The following is a 21,082-nucleotide window of genomic DNA, read 5'->3' as shown; positions in this document are numbered from 1 at the left end:
CGAAATGGTCATCGTGATGATAAAGGTGAATGTATTTTCCATCCTTTAAATCTTGGCTTCGAAACAACAGAGGTCCGCGCATTTCTTGAGGGTGCACTTTCAAGGTGTAGCGTGGAGCTAGGGCATCTTGCAATTTTTGCATTTCAGGAATGCCACAGGGTTTGTCTTTGGGCAAGCCGGCTTGTTGTAACAGGAGCTCTGCTTCGTTTCATTGTTTGGCTCGGTCCGATTGTCGGTTAGTTTTCCAGGCTCTTTTCCATTCTGCCGTGTCGTTCTTGTTGACATATGTTCGTCCCACCACGATGGCTCTGGCTAAACACATCTGGTCTTCAGGGTTGTTAATTCGGACGAGACTTGTTTTGGTGCTGCGAAGCTCGTCCACCAATAACATCTTTTTGCGTCCAGTCCCTTGAGGAGGAGAGACATGGGTCATGTCCAGTGTGGCTTTTCCATCGGTGATGTGAAACTGGTCATTGGATTGTTGTACGTGTTGAATCTTGTCCATGACTTTGGAAGCGGTCAATTCTGTAGGGCTGCTAAACTCGATCCAAACAGGGGATTTCAAACCGTCGTGTTGTATGGAAAGTCTCAAGCGATCGTTTTCTTTGGGTTGACATTGTCGCTTGAGTGTGGTAAGTAAAGAATCCCACACCCCGGTGATGAACCCTTCTGCTTTCTCCAACGGTACTTCGGACTTGAAATCTTTAAACTTCACCGTGTATTTGTAAGCCGTGGTTCTAAATTTTCTAGAGGAGCGCTTTTCCGTCTCTCGAATGGAATAGTACTTTTCAGGGTTAACTAAGGGTGGTGAACTTTGTTTAGAGGGTTTGGATTCTGGTTCACTCATGTCCTCTTCAAAATCACTGGCATGAATTTGTGCCAAGACTTCAGCTCTGGTACGAGGCGATAGATCACGTTTCTGCCTCTTACTTTCTTCTTCTTTCTTCTTGAATGAATTGGATCGTTTCATCTTAATAGCAAAACGTCAAATGACTACAGTTTAAACACCATGGACTAATTTATAGTCATGGCAGACCAGCGTATATAAAGGGTATGTGTCTTGTCCTTTCACTATTCATTTCACTCTCAAACCGAGCACAACGATGGAAGAGACTACCCAGATCGAACGTTTCATCAGAGCGCTGCGAGGGGTCATTAGAAAATTTTCTTCAGACCAGCCATCGGACTACTCTCCTTCCTTTCGAGATAAAAGTCAAGATACTTGCTATATCTGTCAGAAGAAAGGGCATTGGTCTTCAGAGTGTCCAGACCGTCAAAAAAGCAAAATAGGGGCTAAAAGAGACAAAAGTCAAGATACCTGTTATCATTGTCAAGAAAAAGGACATTGGTCTCCGGATTGCCCAAAAAAGAAACAAGAACAGTCAGAAGAAGAGAGGGATTCTTCAGAGGAAGAAGAAGAGAAAGAAAGTAGACAGGTGAAGAAAAAGAAACAGGAGAAGAAAATAAGAAGGGAAGAAAGTGAGGAGGAAGAAGAGGAAAAGACTGTGACTGTGATCAAATTAAAAAAAAACAGAGGGTGAACAATGAGACAGGAGAAGTCTATGAACTTTTTAAAGTGATTTGTTGTGAATTTTGAATTGGATTGTAAATATTTATAAAAGAATAAATTAGATATAAAGGTAAGTGTCTTTGGGTTTTGATTTTAAAATAAGAACGTACACTCACACACTCATACACAGACACGTACTATAGGGGTAAAATTGGGGGTTTTTTTTGAGTTATTGGCAATTGAAAGTCTATCTCTTTTCAAGAGACGTGGGTGGCCCTGAAAAGGGCCTTTTTTGGTGTAGGGGTGAGTTTAAGCAATCAACTTTAACTGTCTTAAGCCTTTGCCACGGCCGAGGCCTACTTCTGGACTGCGTACTGTTGATGATGATGATTTGGTTGAAATCACTACGGGTGGCACGGTAGACTTAGTCACAGGGTTGGAGTGTTTAGCTCGGGAAGGTCGTATTCTCTTCGGTCGTAATAAAGAAGTCTGATACATTTGTTTCAGACTTCTTAACTCCGCTAAAATGTCTAACAGTACCGTGACCGTTTGATTTTCACACCCTTGTTTCTTTGCTGCTGCTTCTTCTTCTTCTTGTTTTTTTCTTACCTCTTCTTCTTGCTGTTGTTGCTGTAGAAGAAAAGCTTGTTCCGCTTCCTTTTGCTGTTGTATAAATTTCTCCAATTCTTCTTTCTGTCTCTGTCTAAAATTCTCCACGTGCTGTAATGAAGAAGGTGACGAAGGTTCCGGAACAAATTCTTGCGAGGTAAGAAAATCCACAAAATCCCAATTTACCTCTTCTGAAAGTAAGTCCGGGTTCCCTTGGGTGGTCTCCACTGCTGGTGCACCCCAATTTATCGTTTTCTGAGTTTCCGCTATGTTGAATAACTGTTGCATGAATCGACTGCGCACGGGCGCTAGCGAATCTATATAGACCACGTGACGTCACAGACTGCTCTCTTCGGATTGGATGCGAGCTGACTGAATTTTGTAACGCGTGTTTAGATTGGTCAACGAACTCAATCCGTTTCACTCCTTCCTCTACCTATAAATAAACGCAGTTTACTGCATTGATTCACCTGTTCTCGGCGCCAAAACATGTGGACCGATGTGCACTCTTCTACGCTTGTGTCAACGATGATGTTCAGGACGGACATACCGATGTATGTCCGATCCAAGTGGACAGTTGTCCATAGGACCGACATGAGCCTATGGATACGTAGGATTTACGTGGAGAGGCAAGGATGCCTGAAAAGAGTTTTAGTTTATGGACCTACCATTCGACGAAGCCTAAGAAGAGGAAGATGTTGCAGATGCCCTTTATGTTAAGGGCATATTAACATAAACCCAAAGGCCCTTTTCAGGGCCACCCACATCTCTCGAAAAGAGATAGACTTTCAATTGCCTACCCCATTTTTTAAATTTTTTTTTTGTTTAAAACAAAATAGAGACCCCTCCCTGTTTCAATTTTCCTATGTTCCATTTCCATAGACCCATCAGGTCGGGACACTATTAAAATAGGGTCCCGACCCTGTTCCATTTTCCCTTGTCGCTCAACAGACCTAAGAATTTTTTTTTCCATGTTCCATTCCCCTTGAGGCTAGAGTGACCCAAGACTTTTTTCCCATGTTCAATTCCCTTGAGGCTAGAGTGACCCAAGACTTTTTCCCATGTTAAATTCCCCTTAAGGCTAGAGTGACCCAAGACTTTTTTCCCATGTTCAATTCCCTTGAGGCTAGAGTGACCCAAGACTTTTTCCCATGTTAAATTCCCCTTGAGGCTAGAGTGACCCATGATTTTTCCCCATGTTAAATTTCCATTGAGGCTAGAGTGACCCAAGGGGTCCTGTAATGCTAATTTCCATTGAGGCTAGGGTGATCCTATTCACTACTCACGCATCACCAAAACTGCACAAAAAATCTAGCGTGCCGAAGTCTTCTTGGGAAAAAACATGCTAAGATTTAGCCCCTGAAATGGCCTTAAATTGTACACGGTGTACAAGCAGTACAGCCGCATACATCTAGGTTTGTCATCAGTGATGTAAGAGAAAGGGGTTGTTTAACTTGGGTGTTATAGACCGTAGATCTTCCTCTTTACAAAGCAGACTTCAAATAAACATGCTTGTATTCCTCCACAACGAGGCTCGGGGGTCTTGTACTAATTATGAAATATGTTGATATTTCTAAAACCTTTAAAACCAAACTGTATTACTGAGCTTAAAAAATCAGAGATTTTAAAGTAGAAACATTGTAGAAAAATCAGCAGTTGGTAATAGTAATACATATTTCCCATTCTAAGTACCAGTCTTTATCGGAACAATTTCTTGGTGGGAACGACGATGGATGGGAACAAAGTACATAAAAACAGTGGTAAGTTTGGAAACAATAGAAGCCTTCAAGAAAGAAGGTAATTTTGAAAGAATACCCCCTTCCTCAGCACACACATATACACACACCAAACCCTTAACTTCCCTTATTTGCAACGCGTCAAATGATTTCCTCCATGACGGTTAAAAAAATAAAAAAATAAAAACAAATAAAATGAAAATTCGAACAATTACGGTGAATCAATGTTCTGTTCATAGCTCAAAAAACAAATCCCAAACCATTTGACACCCAGACCGGCATCGTTTTTAGTTATCATTAAGGTCTTCGTTTTCAAATATTTTTCATTTTTTTTCTTTTCGCAAAATATATGAGCGGTGAGTTATTTATGATAATCAGTTAACCTATCTGGCAATTGCGTAAATCTAAAACAAAATCTAAACAACTATGGTGACAAAGATCTGGCTAAACTATACACTCGCTTAAACTGGGTGAATAACCAAAACCGTACGGTATGTATATACGGCATGTATAGCATGCATTGAAAATGTAGTGAAAAGAAAAACAATCGCATTAAATTTCATCAAATGAATAGGATAGTGTTGGGGACTAGGAAAATTGTATGCAGATTCATTACATGCATGTATAAGAATGACCTTGACCACAGGATTTATGAATAAAAGCTCAAGCAAAGTGTCAGAAGCAATAAATTACTTACCATTGCTCTGGGGACAAATGTATTTTTTTTTCTTCAACGTACTATGAAACTAAAAACTATTCACAATTGAAATGGGAGTAAAATCGTCAAGTATGCATACATAGTTTAAACAGATTGCAGAAACACTACTGAACGAACCAAAATTCCTGCTTACTTCAACATCTGCCAGCGTAAAATGACGAAACGGAAAGGACCCCAAACATCCAGTATTGGAGAAGATACAATACAGTGATGAGGACAAAAAATTAAATAAATTTTGTTCATATCAAGGGAAGTAAACAAGCATGTCATTGGATTACACATGTGAATAGTAGCCGTTTCCTGTTCCTAGTGTACAAGAAAGATCGAAAGGCAACAAAAAAGGAGAGGAGACAAGGTTTGTATGTTAAATGATTTTATGATGATAATGTGATTAGAATTATAATTAGAAAGTTTTTTCGTATCATACATGGAGATTGTATCTAACAATACATTTTTGTCAGATATTTTGACCGGTTTTTGAACGGGTATCGACCTTGAGGTATGAAAGATTCTAAAGCAAATTTTTTAATTTCAAAATTTGCCAGCAGACTGTTTTGAATAAATTATTTTTTAGTTCAGCTCTCGAGTTTCGATATTTGGAAAGGGAGACAAGTAAACAGAGTTGTTAAAGAAAAATCAATTTTTTCATATATTTATATGATTTTTTGGATGAAACACCCAATAAACTCTGCACAAAGTTAGTCCGTGAATATCTACAAATTACGTGTGTGCTTAATAATAATAATAATAATAATAATAAGCTATCTTTAACGAGGATAACACATTATGTCAAGGCTTACCCATCTGCCATGTGGTCCTCAGTTTTTGCAGTCGGCTATGTTAAAAATATATGTATAAAAATACACAAACTAAAAATACAAGACTATGCACATAACCAGGTATTGTTGCACACTCATTCATACATATTTAACATGAATAACCCTGTGTGACTGTGCTGGGAAACATACAAATATGAACAATATTCAATACACAGGTACATACATTTCAGCATAAGTTGTACTATCTATCTATCTATCTATCTATCTATCTATCTATCTATCTGTCTGTCTATCTATCTGCATGCATGCATGCATGCATACATACATACATACATACATACATACATACATACATACATACATACATCGAGTAAGATCTGGACATATCATTTATGGATATGATGATAAGGCTTTCTGTTCAGAGCTTTTAATATGTCATTCCAGATGGTCGAGAAAGAATTTCTTTAATGATATTTTAAAAGAAGCAAGGGAAGTTGAGTTACGTATCGTTATAGGTAAGGAATTCCATAGAGTAGGTGCTGATACAGTAAATGAGCTTTTGTAATGATTGATTTTCTAACAGAATCTGGAGATCGTTGTTAGTCGTCGATCGGAGATTACGCTCAGTATCCGATGATCTTAGTTCAATTATGTAAGAGATATAATCTGGAGAAAGACCGTTTAAAGACTTGTATGTCATGATTCCTTTGAAATAAAGAATGCGTTTTTTGTAATGGTAGCCATTTTAGACGTGAAAACAAAACATTCGAGGGAATCATAACAGAAAGTTTCAGTATTATTCGGGTTGCCCTTTTCAGGAGTTTATCAGTTCTGGACAGATTATAATTGGAAGTGTTTCCCCATATGGTACAGCCGTAATCTATCAGTGGTAGTATATAACTCAAAAAATAAAGTTCAAGTGATTGGGGACGTAGAAATTTCGAAAGCAATTTTAATAGCGTTACTATTTTGACTACCATTTCACATAGGTGATCGATATGTGCATTCCAGCTAAGGTGCTGATCAATGTAGATACCAAGAAGTTTTTGATTTTTTTTTTACAATAGATACGTCTAAAACATTTTGAGTTAGAAGTGAATCCATGTTAGTAGATAGACGCTGCCTTGTTCCGATTGTCATACATTTCGTTTTAGAGATGTTAATATGCATTTTGTTTTGATGACACCAAACTGATATATTGGTGAGGTCGGTTCGAACTTTATTTTTAATGGAATCTAGAGATTTACCAGATAAATGCAATATAGAATTGTCAGCGAAAAGATCTGTGTTAGATTGCACTGGACACAAGGCTATGTCATTGATAAATAGTAGTTAATGGGGATCTTATAGGGTCTATGGGATTTATCATTACAGACCCCCTTGGGAACATATAGGGTCTATGTAAATTTAACATGGAGAAAAATCGTGGGAACATATAGGGTCTATGGGAATTAACATGGCCAAAAACCCTGGGACAATATAGGGTCTATGTAAATTTAACATGGAGAAAAATCGTGGGAACATATAGGGTCTATGGGAATTAACATGGCCAAAAACCCTGGGACAATATAGGGTCTATGTAAATTTAACATGGAGAAAAATCGTGGGAACATATAGGGTCTATGTAAAATTGAAACAGGGAGGGTCTCTATTTTTTTTAAAAAAAAATAAAATAAAAAAATAAAATAAAAAATAAAATAAAAAAAGGGTAGGCAATTCAAAGACTATCTCTTTTCGAGAAATATGGCTGGCCCTGAAAAGGGCCTTTGGGTTTTCTTCTTCTTCTTCTTCTTCTAATTTCTTCTTTTCCTCCACCAAGTTCTTATTTTATCTCCTACACTCTTCTTCTCTTTCTTTTTTTTCTTCTCCTCCTCTTCTTTCTTCTTCTCTTCCTCCTCTTCTTTCTTCCTCTTTTCATTTTCTTCTTCTTTTTCAATCTTTTCGTTCCATTTGCGTATTCTTATTCTTTCCTCTTCATCCTCCTTCTCCTCCTTGATCTCTTTCATGACACCACTAATCTTGTCCTTTGCTTTCCTTAAGTTATTAATTTCCATCTTCACACGATGGGGACTATAGGAATAATGGTCTTCAACCAGTCTTAATAGCATCTGTTCCATTATTCCTAAGTTGTCTAAAACGTCTTGCAAGGTTTGAATTTTGTCGATTTGGTTTGACGCCATCTTCTTTTTATTCTTTGCAGAATGGTTTGAACAACGAACACTGTGGGTTATTATAGTGAAAGCGCGGACGTGATGGAAAACATCCCCCTAAAAAACATAAAATTGATCTTACCTAGATCATGACCCAACAACGCGCGGACGTGAAGGAAAACATCCCCACTTTTCTCATTTCATATAATATAAACCTCAACTATACTCTCCACATACGCTAAGAAACAATAAAGAAACCCATAATCTACTATTCACACAAACATACCTGAGCTCTTACAAACACAAACACAAACACACAATCACACAAACACATACCGTCATATTTTTTCAAAAAGAGTTAGTGTTTATAATCACACTACTCTACCTACACATTGGCAAATTGATTGTTATTTCTTTTCTAGAGTATTGGGGTAGCCCTGAAAAGGACTGTTTTTGGAACTTCAGAGGCACCTGGCTAATGGTGGCACCTTCCGGGTCTGGCACCACAGACACAACGCCTACTCCAGTCATTGGTCCAATTGACTGAAGTTGTTGGAAGAGCTGACGGGGGGTGAGTGGCTTCACTATCCCACTCCTCCGTTTGCGGAATAGTGAACACTTCTTCTTCTTCCCTTTGTCTTCTTTCTCTTCTATTTCTCATTCGAGGATGAACAATTACCTCTTGTTGTGGTTGTAACTGTTGTGGTGCAGTCATTGCCTGTGGAGGTTCCATCACCCAGGGCTTCACCTCACATTTCTTTATCATCATAGGGTGGCCCCTGATCTCTCTCTTTCTTTCCTCCTCTTCTTTCATTTTTCTCTCTTCCTCCTCCTGTTTTATCCTGGCTTCTTCCACAAGAGCCTCCGCAGCCAGCTCGTTCAGGAGGCATCTGGCATATTCCAGGTGCATCTGGAGTTCAAAAAGTTTTTCAAGTCTGCTACTCATTTTTAATGTTGATCAGTTAACAAGGGTAGCTAGACTGTCCAGTGAGTTTCAATTTATAGTGAAAGCGCGGACGTGATGGAAAACATCCCCCTAAAACATAAAATTGATCTTACCTAGATCATGACCAAAAAAACAACAACAGCGCGGACCTAAAAGAAACACTCACTCACTTTTTATGCTACTCATTCCTATTCTAAAAATTTTGTATAAATCACTTCAATAGACTATTTACATACTCTAAGCAATCCAATCTAACCCCAAATATACACCTCAAACACTAAGAAAAGATATCATTTTAATCTACTATTCACCTTAACTTACTTTAACTATTACTAACACACAAACACATACCCTCACATTTTTTTAAAAAAGAGTTAGTGTTTATTTTCACACTACTCTACCTACTCACACATTGGCAAATCGATCGTTACTTCTTTTCTAGAGTATTGGGTAGCCCTGAAAAGGGCTGTTTTTTTTTGTTTTGCTATGGCATTCTTTTTTAGTTTCTAAGAATGCGATGTCCTCTGAGGATAGACTTTCTGGCGATAGGTCTGCTTCTTCGGAAAGAGAAGAAGAACTCTTTGGTGTCGATACGACAATCGACAAAGCCTCTGTCAGGTTCAGGTTGCTGCTGCTGTTGTTGCTGTTGTTGCTGCTGTTGCTGCTGTCTCTGAAGTCTGTACTTCTCCGTCCATTCTTCTTTTTCCCTGTTCACTTCTTCTCTGAAGAGCTCTTCTATCAGGTCTTCAGTGATTTTTAACATTCTCACATTCTCTATTTCTTCTGGCTTCGGTATCAGACTGTGTCTGACCCTATGCAAATTCACGTAGGCTTCGTTGAGCTTGGCTAGTTTGGAACACATCTTCTTAGGAGGATGAGTCGACAATGGATGGTTAGACTGGAAACAACCCCGGTTCTTATAGTGAAAGCGCGGACGTGAAGGAAAACATCCCCCACACGGTTTTCGAGCCGCAACGTTCAGTGAGTGTCATGAGAGGGATAGTAAGAAATCAAAAAGCATCAATCCAACATTCTTATAGCTAAACAAACCACAAAGGCATTTTTTTCAAAACACAACATTTTTTATTCAAAAATCAGTTAACACTAAACAACAACTCTAACATTTTTTAACAATAATATAACACTATAACATCAAACTATTTTTTTCAAATCACTAACATTTTTTCTCAATTACAATCTACTTTAAACAAGGCTGACAACGTTGTGAATGAAATTGTGATTTCCACTGTTGGAAATCATTAGGCCATTGATGGACACTACGTTTTCTAGCTTGAGACAAAAGATAAGCATAATGGTCACAAAACCATCGATCTACTTTCACATCGTTTCTAGCAGAAGAACGAGGATCAAAATGAGTCACTAAATGTTCTAAGGAATAGCCCAGGCTGCGATGATGCAGAAAATACACACAGTACTGTCCACACACCAAAGAATCTGTGCCTTGTAATTTCATGTTATTGAATCGGGTGGTTTGAGCATTTCTTCTCATAAAGTCGATGATATCGTCTTCCAAAGGGGGCAATCCGTACGAATCGAAATATTCCACACATCCTTCTTGAGGAAAGTAAACGGCTACCCAGTGGGTTCCTGGGAGATGACTATCGTCCGTGTTGATCACGTAAGCTTGATGGTCTTTAGGTTTGCGATGAGGGAGTTCATCTTTAGCACAGACGACAGGATTCCAAGAAGACGTATACGAACTGTGGTTCAAAAGGTAATAAAGTTCCCAGGTATCCATTGTTTTGTGTTTGTTTTCTTCTTCACAGGTAATAATAAGTCGTCAATTCGATCCTGACTTTTTGCTTGAAAATGTCTGACGAATAAACGGTTATTCGTTCTGTTTCCTCACTCTGATTCAGGAGAGCTTCGATACGATGGATCTCTTGAGTGGTTAATGGTGGACAAGAATGTTCACGCAAGTCTTTATACCACTGGTACAACACGTCTTTGTTCGAGATGAGGCTCCAAGCTTCGTCCAGATACTCGTCCAATTTTTCTTCTTGACTTAACATCAGGCATTTATCGTGTTGAATTTGACTGGGATGATCGTTTTGACATCCATAGCAATTTTTCTTGATCAATTCCGTCATTTTGTCGACCAAGTGTTTGGCAAAACAGGAGACTAAATGGGCTTCTTGTTCTGGCCATCTCGACTTCATCATGATCACTTCTTCTTTTTCCACAGTCTCCTCACATTTCATCTCCAAAGTTTCTCCGCTAGGTAAAGAGGGATAACAATCTTCCATGGTTTCTAGTAATCTAGAATGACTTCTCTCAAACTGTTGATTTCTATGGTATTATCGAATTCTGCATACAGGATGACGTTCACTGTCTGGTCCAGTGACTTTGCAAACTGAAGTTCCACACGAATCTGGCCAGATTTTATAGGGTGGAAATGTCCCTCGTCGCTGCCTTGGTCTGGAGTGAAATCGAAAGCCCACAAAGCATAGCCTTTGTCATATTCGTCGTACGTAATGCCGTGAGTGGTGTTGGTTCCTAACTGTCCGGTGGCTTCGTACAGGGACAAGTACGATCTCAAGTAATTTTTGTTCTTGTCACTAAAGTCAGGTTCGAAAGGTCGGGTACACAAGGTCTTGCCATCACGACTGACTTCGATTTTCTTTACGTCGAAGTGATGAAAGTTGAAAGGATTTCGATTGAAGGCTCCGTTGAAGGCTGCATTCGAGACCATACCAAGGATCAAACGTTTGGGTAACTGTCCTTGAAACAGATGATCTTCGGTTATGGATTGCAGTCCAGCAGAAATGGTGAACGTTTTCACTTCCACACGTCGGATGGGATACTTGGCAGTCGTTCTGCTCAACGTTTGACTGATGTCGTTTGCCACTTTGGGTAACACTTCCACGCGTCGTACGTAGAGTCTGGCTTGTAGGATTGTGCTTTTAGGAATGCCAGTCTTATCAAGATCAGCCAACAAATGGAAAGCGGCACTGCTGCGATTCAGTCTCAGGCGCACATTGACACCGTTCAGCAAATATTTCTCTTGCAACCACATGTCCAAATGCAAACGATCCATCAGTTCTAAACTCTTTCCACCTAGGATTTTCTTTTGTCTTTCCTCAAAGCCGTTATTGTCTTTTTTTAATGTGTCGAACTCGTTCGCTTCGTCAGGTTCCCACAGCACACAAGCATTGAGATGAGTATCCTTGGCATCTGTTCCGTACGTCAAGAGATTTTCCAGGTAGGCACGGTAAGGGTAAGTATCCATGCTACTGCTGACTAGTTTGTTATTCAAGTACAAGTCCACTGAGCTGAACAAGGAATGCATGAAATTGTTGACGGGAGCTATATTCTCAGTGTCTTCTACTGCACCACCATCCTTATCTAGAACTTGGACTTTCAAGTACAAGTAACTGCTATTCAGATCGATGTAATCTTCGGGCTGTCCTTTGATTTCAAACTCGATGGGAGCGGAATCGGTCAATGAGGAGATGGGATTAAATTCCACCCATTGGGATTCTTGCATGGTCATCATGGTGGGGGGCATGGCAAACAGATCCAGTTCCGTCTTGGAACAAGCGCAAGACTCTCGGTGCATCATTTTTTGTTGTTGCTGTGTTTCAATAATCGAAAACGTCTAAGTCTCGAACGGTTCTTCTTTTCTTGGCCTTTCTCGCTTGAAGTCTGGTGAAAGGGTGTTTTCTTCTTCGTCGTCTCTTTCTGCCTTGTCCTTGCTGAATGCTTGACTCGGTAGCCTGCAGGGCATTTATAGGTGTGTCTCGTCGGCCTAAAATGTCTTTGCCTGTTTGCAGCAAGACATTTTTGCCTGCCCTCATGAAGGCTTCTTTAGGGTTCTGTTTGTCGATGATGACATTTTGGAGAAATTCTTTGCCTTGCGTCAGTGCCGCATCTTTCAAGGCGTGCAATCCGCGTGTCACCATCGGTTTCAACACCGGGACCACCGAACGAAAGGCCGATTTTAACATGTCTCCTAAACCGTGTCCTCGCTGTCGAGCCACCCCTCGGTACACTGGATACATGACTTACTTACGAGTCGTGAGAGAACCGTTTTCGAAAATGGAGTTTCACCGTGACTTTTCCTTTGTTGGTGAATGGAATATTTTGTCCCAAATCTCCTTTTATAGTAATGTTGACCGTGTCCAAATACGACTTAGTGACCGGCAAATAGTGAGGATGGACAAATTCGCGGTGGACGTGATAAGTGTTTCCACCTTCCTCGTCAGCGTTTGTGGCAGAATCCACTTTGAAAGGAATGACACGCAGTAACGGTACGGAGGTGTGTCCCACCACGTTGTATTCCACCACATCGGAGTACACGAACATCAAATTCAGTCCTTGGTTCAGTTCTACCGGGGTACGAAAATACTGGCCAAAAGTCACGTTGTCGAAAATGACTGGTAATTCGGGTGGTATTTTTCGTTCTAAGTTCTTCCTCAGCTCCATGTCACCGCCCAACATGTCAAACAATTCGTGACAAAATTGAATGGACACGATTTTACTTCGCTCAAATTTCATCAAGAAGCGACGAGCTACTTTGTGGTACTCCATGGTGACACTTTTGTTCTTGACAATCTCAAAAGCTTTCCCAAACACGCCATTAAACCTGGAGGCTATGGCGCTGACCAAATGATGACCACTGAAATAATAGCCTGGGAGAATGAACAAGTTGTAGGTGGTCGTTTTAGTTTTGTCATCATAGGTTTTATTGTCATATTTGACATTCTTATCCAAGTACTCTTGCAATTGCTCGTCATGAACTTCCACCTTAAAAGTATTTTGATTGTTAAGGACATTGTGGACTTGGGTCGGGTGAATCATTTCCACTAAAGCCACTTCCCAATGGGCTTCGTGATCTAAGGGGATGGCTTGAGGTAATTTGGCCGTGTAACAGCACAACGTGTTGTGGGGAAACACCTCCATGGAACTGTCACTGGGTAAGGTTAAGTAAAATTGGTTTTGGTGACTCATAATTCTAGAGTTCTGTGGCTGTCCGAGGGGTTAGTGGGTGTCAGAGGCGTGTCTCCGCCCAAAATGGGGTTCTGATTGTGGTTGGACTGGTGACTGACACTGGCACTGGACACAAGGTTCCCGTTGGAAGAGAATTTCAGGGAGGGATTAGGAAGCAGGTAACCGATGCAACTGCTCAATAAAATGGTCCACAATTGTTTGTCTCCTTGTTGCAAACTCAAATTGGCAATGGCTGCCCCGATGACACAATACACCACGAAGATTTGGCAGAAAAAGACGATTTGCGTTTTAGGCACACGTTCTCCACACCACACCCACAAGGGTTGTTTTTGTAAATCTTGCACAGAAGAACTAGGGGAAGAAGGACTGGTCGACGTAGCTGCGTCTGATGTGTGAAAGGGCATGATGGTCACTTCTTTTTATAGTCGATGACTTGCGAAGCGTCGATCCAAGAATCGAAACTGGGTGGATATCCTTTCCAACGTACTTTGACTTCTTTGACACGTCGTTTGCCCACTTTACGGGTTCTGCGTTCGAGAATGCTTTCGATGTCGTACACGTCGTCTTCTTTTTTGGTGACACGTTGTAACTCGGGCAAATAAAACGTTCCTTTGAGCACTTCTCCGTTCATGTCTTCCAATTTATAGACGGCAGGATGACGGCCATGCACTCGTCCAGTGACGCGAAACAATTCGGTCGTCCAGTTAGGTAAGTAACCTTTGTCGAAAGTGCGTTTGGTTTTGCCAATGCGCACCCAATCTCCTACGGCCAACTCTCCACTTTTCTTGGGGACAGCCCTCGTCGGGGACGTACCGAACAGGCGCTCGAACACCAACACTTCATTGTCGGGAGTCACGTCTTGCGGGGCACGTCCGATGCTTCGATGGTAAGATTGGTTGTACGCTTGCACCAGGTGCGGTAAGATGTCGATGTACTTCAGAGTGTGGTGATGCGTAAAATATTTCCACATGCGTTCTTTCAAAGTGCGTTGAAAACGCTCCACGATGCTGGCTTTGGTTTCGGGATTCTCGGTGGTAAAAAAATGAATGTCACGTTTCTTTAATTCTTTTTGGAAAGCTTGGTTCAGAAATTCGGTGCCTTTTTCCGTTTGCCATCGAAGAGGGTGACGGCCACTTTGTTTCAACACTCGTTGCAGGGCTCGCACTAACTCGCTGCTGGATTTGGAAGTCAAGGGTACGACCCAGGCAAATTTGGAAAAGACGTCGATGACACAAAACAGATATTTGTAGCCACGATTGTAGCTGGCCAAATGAGAGACATCGGCTAAATCGGCTTGCCATTGATGATCGATGCCTTCCACTCGGGTGCGACATCTGGCAAACTTGCGTCGAATGGGTTTGTGTAAAGTGTAGGTAGCTTGTTCTTGTAACCATCGTTGCACTTGAGGTAAACGGAGACTTTTCAGTCGCGTTTTGGCAGCACGATACAATTTTTGAACTCCTGCGTAACCTGCAGGATGCGAGGGATCGTAGTAAATGCTAGCTAAGACTTTTTCCATTTTTTTGCTGTGTTAATAAGTCACCCACTCTTCGGTGATGCTACTTTGGGTGGGTCGAAAGGGTGGTTTGGAAACGGATTTTCGTGTCCGATGGGCTACGGGGGTAGAAGTCGAAGGTAGTGGTGATGGAGGTGGAGGTGGCAATGGAATGGCTTTGGTTTTCTTTTCTTTTTTCGCTTCTGGTTTCCCTTCTTTCTTTTTCACTTCTGTCGAAGGAGGCGTGGACATCATCTTTTTAACCCAAGCTTTCATTTCTTCTCGTTGGGGTGTGGGGGACGGGGTCAACAAGGATGCTGCAATCTTACTCGAAATGGGAGCTGCTGACGGTGTTTGAAACACTTCGCGCATCTCTTCTTCCTCAGGTCTTTGTGGGGTAGCATCTCTGGTGACCCATGGGGATGGTAGTGGTGGTGGTAATGATGATGATGGTGCTGGACTTTTCATCAAGGTCTTAAAATCTTTTAGAGTGGGTAAAGCTGTTTCGTCTAAAGCTTTCTGGTGAAAGAGTTGCAGTCTTTGCAAGAGTTGACCGTACTTTTGCGATTTTTCTGTTTCGGACAAATCTTGGCGATCCATCAAGGATTGCAATTCGTGTTGTAACTGGGACATCTCGCTCAAATTGGGATTGGGAGGTAAATGCGGGGTGCGTTGTTCTTGCCACCGATGGTATTCCATCCATCGTTTGTAAGGCACTAAAGCTAGTTTTCGTCCTTCCATGGGGTTGTCAGGGGTCGATTCTGAGATCTTGGAACTTCCGAGGCCTTTTTATCTTGCTCCCACCAGTCCTCCCAACATGGTTCCCAAGACTCCTTTCAGTATGGGGCCTAACAAGAGAGGTAAAATGCCTCCACGTTGGACCAACATCTTCTTTTTTTGACGAATGGGAATTTTCTTTTGAACCATTTGGCGAAGAACGTGACGATGTTTGCCTAAGCATTGTTTCTGGTGTTTGGACAAAGGGATCGTGCCTTTCAAAACGTTCAAACAACATTCGCACACGGTATCGATGACCTCTTTGGAGGCCGTTTGAATGAGTTTTTTTCGTAGGGGTGAAGAAGCTTTGGACAGGACAGATAACAGGTCCCCATGTTTAGCTAAACGTGGTGGCAGTCCTTTCCTTTTCTTTCCTTGGGGTTTTCTGGAGGGTGACATTTTTTGCTTGTGGTTCCGGGACATTCACCGAACAGACACTAACGTCGATGACTTAACGCACACCCTTTTATCTTTTTTTTGGGACTATCGCTTTGTCATAAAGGTGACAATGTTTTTCCCAAAATCACCAAGGAATCCTCCCCTTTGTTGACGCCTCTTTTTCTTGGAACGACTGTGTCTTTTCTTAGGGTAATGTCGATGTTTGGCTAAGCGCTTTGTCGGATGACGCGTCTGCCTTTGTCTCTTTCTTTTGTGGCTTCTTGGAGGTGACATCTTTTTACAAGTTCACTGATACCCCGACTTGGTCACAGGCTCTTTTTATACTGGAACGCGTCGCCACTGATTGTCTTTACGTTTTATCAGTTTGAGGACAGGCATGACACGTCGTGCAGGGGTACGCAACGGACTAAATCGAGCCAGTTCTTGCTTGGACAAATCCAGTAAACTTTGTAACATGCCCGATCTTTCTTGGACTTTGATTTTGGGAGAAGGTACTTTGTGAGCAGCAGCCACTGCCACTAAATTGGAGGGTCCTGCCACTGGGGAAGTTCTTTTGGGGGTCATCAACGGAGATGTTCTTGGTGTGATCAACGTCTCCAAGTACTCTTCAGTTCTGGGTGTCATCAACGGAGAAGTGGATGAACGTGAGGATGCCGGAGACGCAGTCACTGCCGTGGCAGGTCGTGGTTTGCGAGTGTAAGGTTGCGTCCTGGCCGAAGTGCCTCTCTTGCGACTAGTTTTCTTCTGTGGACTTTTCTTTTTCTGGGGACTTTTTCTCTGTTTCTTTTTCTGGGGGCTTCTTTTCTTTTTCCGGGGTGGTGGTGTCTGGTAAGAGGAGGGTCCTGCCACTGGAGAAGTTATTCTTCTTGGGGACCTGGTCTTTTTCTTTTTCTTCTTGGGGCTTCGTTGGACTTTTGTCTTGGGGATAACTTTGGGGGCATTAGGATCCCATCTTAAGAGTGAGCGAATGATGACCCCTCCTAGAGTACCGCTCCCTCCAGGTTTCAAAATGATTTGTTTTTTGGTTTGAGTGTCGATGCGGGGATCGGCCAGTTGGACCAAAGCGACTTTGTTTCGATCGAAAAAGCGTTGGGTTTGATGAGGAATCTGAATGATTCCTTGGAGTAATTGACGTGCCGTCACCGTGAACCATCGTAAGACTTCTTTGAGACTAGCTTCTAAGACACGGGCTCGTGTTTGTGGATCTTTTTCTCGACTGATGCCATACAAGGCACGAATCAATTTGACGGGAAGATGCGACTGAAGGGACGTCATGTTCACACTGTGTGAGACAGACGAAAAAGGGTCTGAGGTTTTTATAGATTTTTTGATGGGGAGTGAAATGAAGTCGAGGACGGAGACGTGTACAGGACAGGCCCTCCGTCTTGGCACCAGTGGTGAAACAAGTGGGTACGAAATCGCAAATCCTCGGGGGTGGTAGGTTTCAAATCGACGAGTAAATAGGCGTGTGGCGTTTGAGTGGCATCGTCGTACGCCTGAGTCAGCCAAGGCGTTCCTAACTGTTTGGCTAAGACTTGCACTTGCGATTTATCTCGAGGGCTTTTAAACAAGACCACGTAATGCGCATTCAGACTGATGGTGCGATGGGCTTTACTTTGTTGAAACAAATTTTGGGTGATGTAAATGACACTGGCATTACGGTGATGCCCTTTGCGCGTGAACCACAATTTAATTTCTTCTTCGTCTTCTCCTAACATGTCGTCGAAAATGACCAAATGGGTTTGACGGGAGTCAGAGACGATGCCGTCGTCTTCTTTAGGAATGCCTTCCACAAACACGATGGAATCGCCTTGACTTTCTCGCAAGAGGCTGTACGCCGATTGCCACTCTTTGTAACACCACACGACCCGTTGAGGGGGTCGATCGATCAAATGATGTTTATGTTCGATCAAACGTTTGACGAATTCGGTTTTGCCTGAACCGCTAGGTCCAGCAATGAGCATGTTAAAGGGATGGCGAAGATACAAAGCCTCCCAACTGGCACGATCTAAGTGTTCGTCGATGACTTTGACAGTAGAGGAAGAGGGAGCAGAGACAGCAGAGGTAGCCATGGTGTGAGAAATGTCACTTGTGACACGAAAACGAACAAGACAAGAGTTTATATACTTTTTCAGAACACGTTTATTGAATGTTTTTTTATCAAACATGAATACGAAAGACAAAAATACATAAAAGCCAAAGGCTTAAGTACAAGGATAAAAGGCACATGATAACGATGAACGTGGAATAAACACAAGTGTCTGTACAACAATCACATCTTTTGGGTAATGTTCTAACCAGTTCAACAGGGGGTAAGGTCACACAAGTGTCCTCCCGAAAGGGTCTTTCAGGTCTGTCCACGACAGTCCTGTCCTGGGTGACGGGTTCTTCTGGCACCGTCACTAACACGGGTTGAAAAGTAACTTTTTTCCTTGAACAACTCTCGTGCATACTGTGCCACTTCTTGGGTCCAAGCCTCAAAATCCCATTCTTTCCAGGCACGGACATCTGTCCAATGGGGATGTAAGTCACAAGCTACACACACATCGTCATACACGTCTTGGGTAGCTAAAAGTTGACGAATCTTTTTTTCCCGTAGAGGTCGAGAAGTATCCAGATGAAAACGCAAGGCTTTGAGCAAAAGGAGTTTTTCGTGACCATTTAAGGCCATGGAGGTGGTAAGTACTGATCGTAAAGAGTCCACAAAGAATCGGCTGGTAAACGAAATCCCAAAAAACAAGTCACTAAGACACACACCACTTGTCGTCCCAAATTGAATGGATACAGTTCTTGTAATAATCGATGGTAATGATCCACGGTTTGAATATGGTCATTGAGTTCCTTCCACGGAATCTGTTGGATGACATGTGACATAAGTCGTGGCATGGCAGCCTGTTTTTATAGTCTCTTTGTTTCGGAAACAATACACGTACTTTCTAGCCAGAGATCTTCGTTCTCCAGTAGGGAATCTAAATCTTGCATACTGTAACCGAAACTTCAGAGTTCGTTTAGAAGTTTCCTCTTCCTCTAAGTAGATTCCACGTAAAATATGTTGATAATCCTTTACCTTGTCTTCCTCAATGTATTGCTGTAGGTGAATCTCGAAGTAACCAAAATAATGAACATTTCGATCATTCACTAACTCAAAGTGTTGAACAAGGTCTGACCACTGAAACAATTTCTGACGAATCAGTTCTCTTATACCATTCAGGTACCAGTGGTTAAAGATCTGGTGACGTAACGGATGCAATTGTTCTTTACGTTTGACTTGTATTTTCACCAGCTCTCGGTAAATGCGTTCTCTCAACTCCACAGGCAAAGCACGAATGTTCTCTAGCAAAGTATCCATGAATAGGTCATACTAAATCCTCTTTGGTCTGACACAAGAAATGTACTCTTTGCACAAACATGGTTTCACTTCAGTGTCAAATTTAAATCGTTGAGTCACTAATCTACACATGACAATTCGTTCAGAAGTTTCCTCTTTCACTAAGTTGACATTGTGTTCAAGATGTTGGTAATTCGTTAACTCTTCCTCTGGAATTCGATGCAGTACGTTTACAATGATGTAGGTAGAATCGTCCATACCAAACCAATCCTTTTGAAAACTAGAGGATCGTTGATCAATGTCTGTCCGATGGAACACTTTCAATTGAATCAATCCTTGTATAGCCTTCAGGTACCAGTGGTTCAAACACCGGTGACGTAACGGATGCAATTGTTCTTTACGTTTCACTTGTATTTTGACCAGCTCTCGGTAAATGCGTTCTCTCAACTCCACAGGCAAAGCACGAATGTTCTCTTGTAAAGTATCCATGAACAGATTATTATGGTAAGAAGTTACTTCAATGTCTCGGTCCCACTAAGGGTAAGTAATGACAATTCGGTGACCATCGAGCATGTTCTACGTAGGCCGAATCTTGCGGTTCCCAGTGGTGAAGTGTCACATCGCAACTGAAGCACCTGACTTTATCTCCTTCGCCCAAGTAGAAAAATCCGGCTCTGGCTAATTCTTCGGGGGTCGGTCCTCCCAGATACTTTGGCCATTTTCCTTTGAACGATTGAAGACGATTTTCAAAGTCGCAGTATTCCGACAAACGCACAGGAAACGAATATTCGTTTTTCACAGGTTCGTTTCGATGAGGGTTGAGTGACATGGGTAGGTGTTTGCTCAAGGCTGGATGACATCCGTAGGGGGGTAGACGTGAAGGTGAACATTCCCCTTTAAAACGAAACCCAGTAAAATGTCCAAGAGGACGAGCGGCATCACTTTCGCATCCGACAGGTTTGACACGCACAGCATCACTTTCCATGATAGGGGTAGGGGCACTAAAGTTCCCATGATGCTTTACGGCATCGCTCAGGTCACAACGTACAGCATCGTATCCATCGCAAGGCTCACAATCGCACTCGTCTGCAAACTCCGTGACGCAATTACAATGGTAACCACATGGACAATCGCAGTTTCCTTCCGGACATTTTCCGTCGCAATGCCTGGGTCTTATCCATCCAATATTAGTCACACTAGAGGAAGATACAACTTTTTTACAATCCCCAAACTGGAACGATGTCTCTTTCAAAGTATTCATCTTGTTTGCTCGGTCTTGGTAGTCACAATGAACTATCGATCTTGCCTAGGGTTCCTTTTTATATACAGACCAATACCGACGTGACCGTACGGTAAGGTGAAATGATTGGGAAGTCGAACTCGCTTCTGGTACACGATTTGATAAACTTTTTCCAAAGGTCGACTGACGATGTGGTGAGTGGGTAAACGTACAATCTTGTTCGGTTGGTAAGTGGTCACTTGAAAGTTTCCATCCTCTTCCGATTGCAAGGCTTCTTTCAATACCCCAAAGTTGACCACACGACTGGTACGATGATTCAGAGTCAGTCCTTTCACTTTGCACGTCGTGTGCACTTCTCCTTGTTTGTCCCGGTATTCGTAGCCGTAATTTTTGGGACCGCCACTGACGAAACTTAGAATCTTGT

At 42.0% G+C, this 21,082-nt stretch overlaps 1 protein-coding gene across 1 annotated transcript in view; it reads left to right on the top strand.

The window, feature by feature from the left end:
* Positions 1 to 4,581: 4,581 nt before the first annotated feature.
* Positions 4,582 to 21,082, top strand: part of LOC149805421 (putative 4-coumarate--CoA ligase 1) — a 174,671-nt gene continuing 158,170 nt past the window's right edge. The window contains exon 1 of the mRNA XM_089949989.1: positions 4,582 to 4,928. The gene's annotated coding sequence lies outside the window, so the exon portion shown is untranslated. The remainder of the gene's footprint in view (positions 4,929 to 21,082) is intronic.

Source organism: Sinohyriopsis cumingii, chromosome 2 (genome assembly GCF_028554795.1).
Source record: "Sinohyriopsis cumingii isolate HCF-2022 chromosome 2, ASM2855479v2, whole genome shotgun sequence".
NCBI classification, from domain to species: Eukaryota; Metazoa; Mollusca; class Bivalvia; order Unionida; family Unionidae; genus Sinohyriopsis; species Sinohyriopsis cumingii.
Note: the sequence above shows the minus strand (reverse complement) of the source record. Positions and strands in the feature narration are given on the sequence as shown.